The following is a 14,104-nucleotide window of genomic DNA, read 5'->3' on the forward strand; positions in this document are numbered from 1 at the left end:
TCCATATCCATAGGGAGCCCACGGCCTAGTGTGGGGACACGCATACACACATACACACACACACACACACACACACACACACACACACAGGCAGGAAGAGATAACTGCTGCAGCAGAGCTGGGGGTGGGGGAGGCCCAGGGAGTGAGAGCTCTACTCTGATGGGGACCTTTGGAGAGGATTCTCCAAACACAGGACAAGCAAAAGGCAAGAACGCCTGCCAGGCGAGAGGCAAGCAGGGGGAGTGTCCTGTAGCAGACGGTTTCGGTCAGGTCCCGGTTTCGCAGGTGAGGCAGAGGCATCACGGAAGGCTTGCAGGAATATGCAGTGTTTCAGGCGTCATACTCCTGGCCCTCATCCCAGAGGGCAGACCACCTGGGAAAGGGGCTTCTAAGGCCACTCCAGGGAGAAGGAGCAGAAAGAGGGGAAGGGAACCCCACTCCAGAACTTCTGAGGCTTGGGGGTCTCAGAGGGGTTGTCTGTGCTTGGAAGTGAGAGGGAAGGCGTGGGGAGTTTGGGGAGATAAGGCAGGGAGAGCTGGGACAATCTGGAAAACTAGGAACTCGGGGGCTCACATTCAACTCTGCTGTGTGGTACTGGGAATATCATGCAAACTTTCTGGGCCTTAGGGTCCCTATCTTCACACAAATGGAGAATTTAGGATGGAGAGACTGACAAGGCTGGTGAGTCTGGGAGATTTAGAATGTGTCTCTGTGAAGCAGACTCGAGTGGTGGAGGGGAGGGTTGAGTTGGGCGAGGTCTGTGAGCAGGAACGCAGGCAGACAGGAGTCAGGAAACTAGTGCTCCAGCCCTGGGGTCCTAAGTGCTGATGCCCAGGGTGCGTGGGAGGCATCTGAGGGTGCGTGGGAGACCCGGGTTGGGCCTGAAGTCTCTCTTGGCCTCCCTCTTACCTTCCCCTGGCGGTGGGGATAAAGATGAGAGAGGTGCCAGGGTTTTCTTCTCTGCTTGGTAGCTATAAGATCAAAAAGGAGGTGGCTTCCATGCACAGCCGTCATCTGCTCAGGTATGATTTTGAGGGCGTGGGGAGGCCCTACCCTGGCCCAAAGCCATGGCAATATCAATCCCTTTTCTTAGCCAGGAACTCACAGCTCACAATGCTTTTTGTGTGCATGGATTAATTTTATCTCCATCATAACCCTAGAGGGTGACTAGAGAGATGTCATAAGACTCCACTTACAGATAGCAAACTGAGCCTCAGAAGGGTGAGGGGAACTTACTCATGGACACAGCTGGTGAACGGCAGCCCCAGGACAAACCCAGGCTTGCTGACAATGCCACTGCCTGTAATTGAAACCTGATACCCACAGTCAGCTTAAGTGTTGCTTGTTACATGTACAAATGCAGGTGCCCCTAGGAGGAGTAAATCTTGAGCCCTTCACATGTTAGTATGAATTAGTTTATCCCTCAGAGCACTTTATTTACTCTGCCAGAGAAAAAAAGGTTAGAGTTTGAGAGATTGAGGAAAAAACATTTTCAAGGAGGAAGAAAGGGAAAAAATTTTTTCTGCAAATTTCATTGACTTTCTATTTTTCCCCAGCTTGAGTCCTTTGAGGCACAGAGCTTATTGCCAACCCCAGAGGGAAAAGGCGAGGGAAGATCCAAAGAGACGATGTATTCATCTGTTCACCGAAGGTCTTTATGTCAGAGATGGAAGATATTGAGGTGAACTAGACAAACTCTTTCCCTTTGAACATCTCAAAATCTATCCAGAAAGATGGAGGTAAAAACAAGGTAAATGACAATAGAGCTCGGGAGCTGCTACAATGAAGCTATGATATAAAGAGCATCTAGCTGCCAGAGGAGGGCTGGGTTAGCAAAGTTCTCATCCCTTGATGACACACCCTTCATCACAAACGTTTCACCCATGCCTTGGAAGCCTTCCAGCCAGACAGTCCTTTCTGTCCCCTAAGTCCCTCTTGCTCAGCAGTGCCCAGTACTCCTGGCCATGCCCAGTTATTCTAGCCTGTGACTTCAGCAGCTAAGTGAAGGGCCGTGAGGCCTTCATGAAATCTCTAGCCAATGCTCCCATTATACAGATGTGGAAACTGAGGCCCAGAAGGGGGCAGTGACTTGCTTGACATGGCCACAGTGAGGTGCAGCTGAGTCTGCGCTCTCACTGCAGATGACACAGACACTTGGAAGGGTCTGACTGAGGAGCCCCTGTACTCTGTACAGGGTCGGAGAAGGAAGGTTAGGTGGTTGAGGGACGCAGAGGGGGTCCAGACTCCACCCTGACTAGAGGAAGCACTGCAGACAGGGAGGAGAGGGAAGGTGGGAAGAAGGCCCTTGTCAGGAGGGGTTCGGATGGGGACAGGGCAGAAAGCTTACTTCCAAAGTCCAGCAGCATCATCCACTGTCTGTCTTACTGAACCCTCAAAAGCCAGCCCTATTTAAGTTAAATGTAAATTAATAAAGATTTGATAAAATTAAAAATTCATTTCCTCAGCTGCACTGGCCACATTTCCAGTCTCGAGAGCCACATGCAGACAGTGCCTGCCGTACTGGGCAGCATGGATGGGGCACATTTCCATCATGGCAGGGGTGCTGCTCTAGACACTACACGTATAATCTCATTTAAATAGCATTTCCTGAAGATCATTAATACATGTTTGACGTATAATCTCATTTAAATAGCATTTCCTGAAGATCATTAATACATGTTTGTTGTAGAAAATTGGAGAAAACTCCAAAACAGAAGATGCCATCCACCCACCTTTATTCTTTCTTTAAAAGAAAATTCAAATAATGCACAGTTGGTGTAAAAAGTGCAAACAGTATGAGGGCAGAGAGAGTAAAAATGTCCCTTGCCGGAGGAAAGCCCTGGGGGTAGCTTGGCACACGTGGTTCCCGAGTCTGGTTTTCCTCCGCCCCAGGCTCAGGAACACGGAGGGGCCGCTTTAACCACAGGGCAGCCATTGCGTTGGCTTTGCCTCCAGCGGACTTCCGGCGCCTCCCTCCCACTAACCGGAAGTGCTGCGGGCCCTGGACCCAGCGCCATTTCAGTGGATCCTGCTTTGGACCCGGAAGCCCCTCTCTCGTCTTCCCTCACCCAGCTCTGCGCCCTGCGACACCTCATCAGGGCCTGGGGCGGGGGTGCTGCGGCCTTTCACTCACTTGACCCGTCATCTCTCCCAGCCATCCTGGGGGGACAAGCACAGAATAGTGGGGCGGCCCAGAGCGCAGGCCCTGACCAGACTGTCGTGGGTGATGTCCCAGCTTTACCGCTCATGGGGTTCCCAAGATCCTGATGGCGGATGTGACCTCTGAGCCTGTTTTCTCATCTGAAGGTTGGAGACAGCGTTCACCTCAAAGGGTTTCTGTGAGACGCTACTGTTAACTGCTACTGCTAAGTCACTTCAGTCGTGTCCGACTCGGTGCGACCCCATAGACGGCAGCTCACCAGGCTCCCCCGTCCCTGGGATTCTCCAGGCAAGAACACTGGAGTGGGTTGCCATGTCCTTCTCCAATGCATGAAAGTGAAAAGTGAAAGTGAAGTCGCTCAGTCGTGTCCGACTCTTAGCGACCCCATGGACCGCAGCCCACCAGGCTCCTCCGCCCATGGGATTTTCCAGGCAAGAGTACTGGAATGGGGTGCCATTGCCTTTTCCGCCGTGAGACGCTAGATGCGTGCTGAAATACATTCTGCATTTCGAGATGCTAAGCAGTTGTCATTTTGCAGGTGACGAAACTGAAACTCAATGAGACCAGCGGTCAAGTTCCCGCTGGTAGGAGGTGGCAGGAACCGGGGTTCTGACTGCGTGTGTCTGGCTCTGGAGCCCACGCTGCTGTCCCCACAGGCCACCCCTCTCTTTTGTCCCTTGGAGCACCTTCACATGGGCCCACAGAGAAGCCAAGAAGCAAGGATGGCAGCAGCAGAGCTGTACGGCGGCCCCACCCCTCTGGCTTTTCCCCGGTCAGAGGCTGCCGGGCCCAGAGGACAGCAGTCCCCCCTGCAGCAGACTGGGCAGCCTGCTGCTTGCATCTGCTCTCTGAGGGCCTCAGTGTCTCCGAACATATAACAACCGTGACTGTCCCGTCATTCTGCGCTTTTGCGACCTCAAACCCCAGGAGGCCTCAGGGACCCAGACTCGCCTGGAGGTGGGAGGCCTGCCTGCCCCTCGGAGCAGACCAGGCCCTGGTGAGGGGCCAACCCATGGTTATGTTGCTCACCCCAGGCTCCCCTGGGGCCCTGCGGCGGGGCGTGGCGCTCAACAGGCCTGCTTGATGAGAGCAAGTTTGGAAGGAGGTTTGGGATGGGTGTGGTGGAGAGGGCGCGCCGGGCAGGCTCAGGTGTAGCCACCAGAGAGGGGGCACGCCCGCCAGCTTCCTCGGCTGTGCCAGACGGGCCGGGCAGCTTCTCCCACAGGCTGCGCCCCTGGGCTGTCCTGTGTGACCCCCGCCCTTAGTGAAGAGTGGTGGAGGTGGACACACTCCCCTCAACACGGTCCAGGGCCCTGCCCTGCTGGGTGGTGGGTGAGGAGGGGCCCCGGAGCTGTGAGGCCAGGCATGGGAGACCTGTCCTCACAGGCCCAGCTGGCCAGAGGCCTCGTCTGCCCCAGCCACCCTCCCCCAGAGGGAACGGGAGCAGACAATAGCCATGGGTGACTCACCAATGAGCCATCTTCCATCCCCACCCCTGGCCTGGCCCAGAGCATCCCAGCCTGTCTGTCAAGGGGGCTGGAGCCTAGTCCCTTCCTCTGTCCTCACCCAGCCCTGGGTGCCGCCCTCTGCAGAAAATCAGGCTTGAGGAGGGAGGGATTCGACTGCAGGGGATCCAGGCAGTTAGAGAAGAATTCATTTGTGAAAGCAGACACAGGGTCCCATATCTGGCCTGCTCTTCCCTGCCCTGCCCCTTCTCGCCTCTACAAGGCAACACCAACTCTCCCTGAATCCCAGAGGAGGAGTGGTCATTGTCTCTTCTTCTGGGATAGAGCTTGGACCCCACAATTTATTCCCTTCCGCCAGACCAAATAAGTGGAGAGTTCCAGTCTGTCTACTCCCTGAAGGACTGAGCTCACTGTTAAAAAACATTTCCCTTTTGCTGAGTTTCTATCTGCCTCCCTATAGAATCCACTAGATACTATTTCAAGAATTTAATATCCACTCCCAGTCTTCCTCTACTCTATAACTCTTTGCTCTCAACCAAAGTCATTCCTCCTAGAAGACTGGATTTAAAACATTTTGATACCTTGGCCTATGTCCTCTGGAATCATTTCCATTTATCTGCTTTTTTCTTGTAACATGGTCTCTAGAATGGGACTTGGCTTTCCAGCCAAAATCAGGCCAGCACAGAGAATAGTACAGAATCATTGCCTCCGAAATTTTGGCATGGTGTAGAGCCCATGAGCTCTGTTGTCTTGCTGGTCTGCATTGAACTTGGGGTCAGCACACACCTCTTTGGCGATTTTGGACTCATGTGGCTGTTTAGCCATGTCCATGTTGAGTGGGTACACAGGTCACCCGGCCTGTGTGACTGTGGCCTCCAACGATTTGGAGGCCCCTCTGCCTCCTTGGGTCAGGGTTCCCTGGCAGAGTATCTGCAGGGATGAAGCCCCAGGTTCAGGCAATGGCTCTCAACAGGTCTTCATTGTGGACTCTCTTGAGGGTCTGATGAAAAACTCGGCACCCTCTTCCCAGAAAATGTACCTTCTGAAATGAAAATGCACCCTGCAAATGACACCAGGACTCCCTGAAGAACATCTGGATCCCGGGTTAGGAATCCCCAGCTGGAAGATGGTGCCTGAAAAATAAACTCTGAGATAGCCTTCCTGTTCTAACTGTGGGGTCTGAGGGTTCCCACAAGTTAATAGACTCTCACACCAGTGCTGTGCTTTATAGCTCACAAAGCATGTTCACACATATGGCACCAGACAGACCCTAGAGTACAGACTGCGTGCTAAGTTGCCTCTGCTGCTGCTGCTGCTAAATTGCTTCAGTCATCTCCGACTCTGTGCGACCCCAGAGACGGCAGCCCACCAGGCTCCCCCGTCCCTGGGATTCTCCAGGCAAGAACACTGGAGTGAGTTGCCATTTCCTTCTCCAATGCATGAAAGTGAAAAGTGAAAGGGAAGTCGCTCAGTCGTGTCCGACTCTTAGCAATCCCATGGACTGCAGCCCACCAGACTTCTCCATCCATGGGATTTTCCAGGCAAGAGTACTGGAGTGGGATGCCATTGCCTTCTCCATAAGTCCAATTCTTTGCGACACTATGGACCATAGCCCACCAGGCTCCTCTGTCCATGGGATTCTCCAGGCAAGAATACTTGTATGGGTTGCCATTTCCTCCTGCAGGGGTATTCCTACCCAGGGATCGAACCCACGTCCCATGTCTCCTGCATGGGCAGGCGGATTCTTTACCACTAGCACCACTTGGGAAGCCCAGAGTACAGACTACAATTGAACAAATAGGATGCCAAGGTCCAGGGACTTGACTAAGGTCATGTAGACAATCTGGGCAGAGTCAACACGCTCCTACCCACATGGGGCCTCAGAAGAGCCCCCACAGTCTGTCTGCCAGCAGGGAAAACACAACAGAGGAATGGATGCATTTGGCCACAGGGGAGACTGGTCCTGACTGGTCCTGACGGGTCCAGCGGGCCCCCACCGCTGCTCCAGGAAGACACACCCAGCTGCCTCCATGCTGAGCTGTGCTTCTCACAGCCTCCATTCTGGCAAAGCAGTGCCAGGCTGTGGCCTGAGGGAGAAGAGAGACAAGGGCAGAAACCAGGCCTAGAGCCTGAACCCCAGGAACCCAGTGGACCGGGAAAGAGCCTTTGGACCCTGCCTTTCCCTGGGGTGCGGACACCTGGGCAGATCAAATGGGCCCGGGAAAGAGTGGGAGTCAGGACCCAGAGAATACCCGAAGGACTAAGGTTTGCGTATAGGCACCAGACAACTATTTGAGGTCAGTTTTAAGTTGTCAAGGAATTCTGGCTCCTGTAAAACACCTCTACTTGACCCAGTAAACTCCTCTGCCTGCAACACCCAGCTCAATCCCTCCAAGAAGCTTTCCCCCCTTGGCTGTGATGCAGGGCTTGCTCCAGCCCTGTGTTCACACCCTCCTCAGGCACTGTCTGGTCACTAACTGATCCCTGTAATGGCCTGTGCCCAGCAGGCCAGGGCTCTGGACTCAGCATCTCCCCTGGCCCCTGGCAACAGGGGATCAATCCATGTTATTCAATAAGCTAGACACCAGAAGCAAGGAACCGTCTTTTGTCTCGACCTGTTGTGTGACTTCAGGTTGGGAGGTTTAGAAACATCCAGGGTCAAAGAAGGCCAGCCCTGCTTACACACGCCCCTTTAATCAGAGGCCAATAATGGCCTTTAGAAACCCTCTCAAGAGGCGTCTAACAGTTTTTCCCAGGCTGGCATGGGGTGAGAGAGAAGGTTCAAGAAAGAAAACTGTCATTTTTATGTCTTTCCCCAAACTAGGATTATTTTCCTTTGCTCCAAACAACCAGCAGAGATGTGTGGGGAGAGAAAGGGTCTGGAACTTGGAGCGTTGCTCTGCAAGCCTCTGGGCGGTTCTCTGTCCTCAGCTGGGTTGTAGCCTGGCCTGGGCTGGTGGTTGCTGAGGCAGAGGCCCAGGTTTGCAGTGGGTGGGTGACTCTTAGCACAATGAATTCATAAATTCGTGTCGGTTTTATACGCCTGTCTTCTCTACTGGACTTCCTCCACTGCTCTGGAGGGCAGGAATCACATTTTATCCAAATTGAGATCCTCAAGGCTGGATACAATGCCAAGTACACAGTAGATGCTCAGTTACATAGTTAAAGGCCATTAAAAAAAATTAAAAAAGCATCTTAACCTCCCTGCTAGTCTTATCTCTGGGGTACCCTTGCTTCTCTTTATGGAAAGAGCTTCTTAAAGTTTCCCCCTGCTGATGGGAGGAGGAACCTGTGACTGGTCTTCATTCTCTTAGCTGGAGGGGTGGGCCTTGCTCCCCTGGGCTGCTCCTGAGACTAATTCTTTGTTTCTATTTATTTCTAGCCCCAAATATGCCTCTTAGGTTTTCCTGCCACCTGGCCTGACACCCCAACCACCCCAGCTGCACCTCTGCACAGCCCCACCCAGACACGAAGGTTCACCCCTGGCTTCCTGACCGCACTCACCCCTATGGCAGCCACAGCTATTTTTAGCAGAGCTAAGTGACCTCACTGCCTCCTGTTTTTGACATCCTCCAGAGACCTCAGTCCTCGCCGGCCCCCACCCAGCCTTCACCCAGCCAGTATCACGTCCTCCTTTTAACAACAACACGATGCTGAGTTTCACTTTCCTTTGCTTTTGCTCATCCTCCAGCTACCTGGGTTTCCTCCTGGAGGCTGAGTGAACCTCAGGCCAGCCCAGGGAAGATCTTTACTGCTCATACCCCCTCCAGGTTGGCACCTCCAACCTTAAGCATTTAGGGCCCTCAGGCCCATTCGTTTTTGTTAAAAGTTGTCAGAAATTCTCCATCTGTTTCTGGGTCAGGATCCCAAAATCTGATTCAAGTTCTAAGCCTGACCTAAATCGTTCCTGCTGTCAGGGTTGACAGATTAGCAAATAAAAACACAGAATGCCCATTTAAATTTGAATTTCAGATAAATAATACATACTCTTTTAGTTTAGTATGTTTTAGGTAATATTACACTACAGAATTATTCATTGTTTAATTGAAATTCAAACTTAACTGAGAAGAGAATCCTGTATTTTGTCTGGCAACCCTACCTGCTATACTCCCTATTGGTAGAGCAGCAGTTTTTAATGTTTTGGTCTCTTTACACTCTAAAAAATCATTGAGGACACTCAAAGAGCTTTTATCTAGGTGAAATGATGTTTACCATATTATCAAGTAAAACATAAATTTTAAAATATTAATTTATTTAAAAAAACAGTCTAAAAAACAATGGTAATAATAACTTACTACACGTTTATATACACAAAACACTTTTTACAAAAAAAGCTATATTTTTCAAAACAAAAAAATTAGAAGAGTAGCATTGTTCTACGTTTTTGCAGATGTTTTTAATGGTTGGTTAAATGAAAAAGAGAAAGATTTTTTTAATTAAAAAATTTAATTGCAGTAATAAAATACATAAAATTTACCATCTTAACTGTCTTAAGTGTGCAGTTCAATAGTATTAAGTATGTCCACATTGTGCAGAACTGGATTCTTGTACCTCCTCAACATTCAGTTTGCTATAATTCACACACTGTGAAGCTTCTGGAAGATTCCACTGTCCACTCATGACAGAATGAGAGCAAAAAGCCAAATGACATTTTCACATTATGATGAGAACGGTTTGACCTTGCGTATCCTGTGAAAGGACTTGGGGATCCAGGGGACCCCGACTACCCCTGGAGACCTGGTGCTCCTTCAGTGGTGGCCAGTACTGGACTTCCGTCTGGGGTGGGTGCAGTATGGCACAGCACACACGTGGTTGAATGTGATTCCAAGCTGGTTCTCATTTCTGAGCTAAGCGGTGGGGGTGGGAGGAGACTGAGGCTGGCTCTTGCCTGGTGCCCTAGCAGGGATGAAAAAAATGGGCCTGGAAAGACTCGGGACTCGGGACCTAGCAAATGGCACACAAGCTGTGAAGCAGACCAAGCTGGCTTAGAGAGAGAGACAATTCTGCTTCATCTTGAGGCTCTGAGAGACTAAAGAAGGCAAACTCCTCCAGGCAGGGAGGAAACAGTGGATGCCTTTCTCAGGACATGGTCAGTGACCAGCATGTTCGATGCCCCAACCCGCCCTCACGCATGGCTGGCGAGGCGGGAGCTGTCCTTGCCCAGTGCCGGCTGCTCATTCTGGCCCTCACCCTCGTTTCCTGCCATGACTAGTGGCTGTGGGTAAGGACCGCTGGGCCCTCCCATTTCTGCTGAGTGGACTCAGGGAGACCTTGCCTTGGGGCCGGAACACCATGAGCCTTAGTTATGGGCGTTTATTCCTTTTGTGACCAACCTAGTGACCAAAGCCTGGGGGCCCAAGACAGCCAGGGGTCTACCCCTCAGCCACACGAGTGGTCCCATTACAACCAAGTCCAGGGGAACCTGGACACATTTCCTGTACCAGACACACAGCCTTAGCACGCTCACATCTGTGCTGTTCACGGTCATCCTGTGGGTGTTATTTTATGCCTTCAACTTTATTATATACACATTCCTTGAGGGAGGGAGCCCTGTCTTGACTGCCTCTGTGTCTTCCATGGCGCCTACAACAAAGTAAGGTCTCGGTACGTGTTGACGGGTTTATTAGGGGGTGAGTTTTCACTGATGTAACTATCAGATCCCCTTTTCTAAGGGGCTGGGGCCACGGGAGCAGGTGGAGGCCCTTTATTAAACATTTATTGAGCACCTTCTCCCACTCCTTCGTTTTCTTTGGGGAGGTGTTGCTTACAAAGCACGTTCAGGAGTCATCCTGTGATATCCCGGGGCAGCAGAGCTGACGTGAGTGCCCTGGGAAAGTGACTGTCTAAGTGATTGCACTGGGCTCTGCCTACAGGAGGAATGTGCTAAGCCAGGGAGCTTGTCTCTGGGGCAGTGTGTGTGGGAGGCTCTCCAGAGGTCTGCTGGGGGAGGGCGCCCTGAACCAGCCACCTGGTGCGTCCTGGCTGAGAGGCTGCCACGCCACGAAGGCCATTCATGGCCACAGTGTTCTCTGCCCAGTTTCCATGTTCTCTGAGTAAGCTTCCCTCTGAATCTCAGCTTCCCCTCATGTGGAAGCAAAGGGTGAACATGCTCATCAGCAACCCAAAGGCCTAGTTGGTTTGACAGCAGTTTACAAACCAGCAAACTGACGTTCTGGCTGTGCCTGTTCATCTCCTGGAGATTTTTTGCAAGTCTGGCCCTGAGTCTCCTCGGCCTGTGGCTAGCAAGGTTTCTGAGCAGCCACGTGAGGCCCAGACCCTGAATTGAGAAAGCATCTTAAAGGGGACCTGGCCACCACGTGAGACTCTGAGGAGGAACCAGCCAGCTCCCCCCAGGTGCCACCCAGCCCACGGCTTCTCCATTCATAGAGCACTGCGCTTAGAGACAGAGCCAAGCCAGGGGTCCTACAGCAGAAGTGGGGCTCCATGCCAGGGGCCGACCTGCTTCAGTAGGAAGCCAAAGGACCAGGAAGACACTGCAGATCAGGCTGGAGGCGGATTCGGAATCCAGCCAGAGAACCTTGAAAGGTCACTGCGCTCTTCCCCCTGCTGCTGGGTGAGGCATGTGGTCAGCCCTGCTGGGGAGCTGGGTCAGCACCCCTGGGAGCTGGCGTCCTCCAAGGAGGGAAAGCAGGGATGAGCAGGGAGTAGGTGGAACCGGCTGGGCCCTCGCTTCCACCCGGAAATGGGATTTTGGCCTCTCGGGCTGGGAAAATCCCACTATGCTTTTCTGTTTATTAGGGAAGCTGAGTCAGTCTCCTATCTCCTAAAAAGCTATTGTTTCTAGAATTTCATTGGTCAAAGCCGGTACTCCCCTCTCCCAACAGCTTCCTTTTCTCTGGGGAATTCCTGTGGGGGTAGGAATTGGAGAGTGAGACCTGAAATCAAAGTTTTTGCCCATTTATGGACTTGAAGCCCCCTCCCCAACTCTAGGATGACTCATTCCCCCAACTCAACCTAAACATCCCCAGAGGGGAAAGGGTGAAATTGAGCCAGGGGATTAGCTGGAGTGAGGAGGGGAAAGCCTGAGAAGCATGGGGTGCTGTGCTCAGTGGCTTCAGTCGTGTCCGATTATGTGCGACCCCATGGACTGTAGCCCCCCAGGCGCCTCTGTCCGTGGGGTCCTCCAGGCAAGAACACTGGAGTGGGTTGCTGTGCCCTCCCCCAGGGGGTCTTCCCAACCCAGGGATCCAATCTGGGTCTCTTATGTCTAACCTGCACTGGCGGCTGGTTCTTTACCTCTAGTGCCACCTGCTTATGAAACACAATCAGTAAGGAAGATTTTAGAGCCAAAACCAGGCAGAATAAAAGGGAGAGAGATAAAGAAGCTTGCAACCCAGAGAGGAAGCTGCCTGCCCAGTGGCGTGACATTTCTCTAAAGGCAGCAGCTCTGTAGAGAGAGGTTAAAAGCCCTCACTTGGAGTCAGTCCTCCAACTCTGGTGTCATCAGAGCCACTCACCAGGCCTGTTAAAATGCGGGCTGCCTGGAAGCTTGCCCATGATCTGAAGCAGGACGTTCTGAAACAGCGGAAGAGACCTGGGAATCCGGGAGCTGGCTTGTTCTCTGGGGCCTGGGTTGTACAAGGCAACTCCCCTCCCCTTTGCCAATGTCAGAGGCAGAACCCTGGCCCAAGAGTGACGTTTCCAATGTGCTTATAAAATCTCTAAAACCTTAGAAGGTGTGCGGTCATGAAGTTTCACGGCTGCATGGTTTTGAGAGGTCTTAGCACAGCCCTCTTGTACAGGAAGACAAAGGACGATCCTCCGCAGTCTTCTCCTTCCATCCCTGGAAGAAGCCTGTGTTTTCCTTAGGAGGAGAAAGTCAGTTGCATACGGGCAAAACTGCCTTCCTGACTCAGCAATAACCATCTCCTCCACTGTCGAGCTTTCACAAACTGATCAGCCACAGAATAACTGCTTTCCTAATGCGTGTGTGCATGCTAAGTTGCTTTAGTTGCGTCTGTTCCTGCGCGACCCCACAGACTACAGGCCACCAGGCTTCTTTGTCCATGGGGATTTTCCAGGCAAGAATACTGGAGTTGGTTTCCATGCCCTTCTCCAGGGAATCTTCCCGACCCAGGGATGGAGCCCGTGTCTTTCACATCTCCTGCATTGGCAGGCTGGTTCTTTACCACTAGCGCCACCTGGGAAGTCCTTCCTAGTCAATGAAATCCAGGAATCTTTAGAACTCAGGGACTTCAGAGATCAACTAAGCTGACTTTCCACCCAAAGCAGAAATTCTTTCCTAACAACTCCTGTCTTTATCTCCAACTCACATGTCTTTCCGAAATTCCAGACTCCTGATACCCTTCATCTCCACTGGAGATCTAAGTGCTCCCTAGCTTCCTGCCCCAGCCCCAGTCTCTTATAAATGCTGAGGCTGCTCAGCTAACCCTTTGTCCTGGTCCTTCCCAGCTCAGTCACGCTCTGGCTCTCAGTGAGTCTCCAGGTTCTGACTGGCAGAACTGAGCAGAAGCTCTGGTGGAGTGTGGGCACTATTTCATGAGAGGACTGCTGCTCCCCACCCATCTGAATTGCCATTTCCCCTTCCCACCAGCCCACCAGAAGGGTCCGAGGCAGCCCAACTGAATGGGGTCCCTGGGGGATCGGACGGCTCCTCCTGATGTGCCGGGGTTGGGGGGTTCTCCCCACTGCATGAAGTGGAGCTTCCATGCTCCCCAGCGAGGGGGTTTCCACCCAGGGACAGCCTGGATGGACTTGCCCCAGGGAAGGGCTGAGGGCGTGGAGAGAATTCTGACCAAGACTTTCTGGTCTGGTTTCTGAAGGCCCTTTCCTGTCTCCCAGAGTTGCCCCCCGGTGGTTGTCTGGGTTATTCACATTCCGGAAGCGCTGATGTGGCACTAAATATTCCTAGGGCCCCAGACTTCCCCCCTGGGGCTCAGAGTCATCTCTCTGAGTCTACTTTCTGGAATGTTTTTGGTATGAAGCATCTGGCAGGTGAGGGGAAGGGCCCAGCAATATGGAATCCACATCCCCAGAGCCTGGGTCTCCGTAGGGGCTGGTGTAATAGATACTCTCTTCCCCTCAGAGTCTCTTTCCCCAGCGGCCTGCCCGCCTCCCCCTCTCTCCTGCCCACCCCTCCCAGCCCCTGGATTGAAAGAGATTAAGCAAACAAACCTCAAAGAGGACAAAAGATCTCAGTCCTGGAGAATTGCATGGACTGTATAGTCCGTGGGGTTGCAGAGAGTTGGACATGACTGAGAGACTTTCACAGCCACAGCCCCTTCTTAGACTTTCCACCCCCAGCAGTGCTGGTAGGATGTGCTGCTGGAGCTGTGGTGTCCCTTCTCCGATCCCGGCTCCTCACACCAGCTTCTCCCTGTTCTCACTCACCCTCTGCTTTTCCAGCTCCCTTTTGAGGGTTTCGAGGGAAGGGGAAGGCATTTGGGGCAGAAATAACTGCTACCTCCATTGTGCCTAGACAAGAGCGGGGCCTGTA

The sequence above is a fragment of the Bos mutus genome, chromosome 16, assembly GCF_027580195.1.
Source record: "Bos mutus isolate GX-2022 chromosome 16, NWIPB_WYAK_1.1, whole genome shotgun sequence".
NCBI lineage: Eukaryota > Metazoa > Chordata > Mammalia > Artiodactyla > Bovidae > Bos > Bos mutus.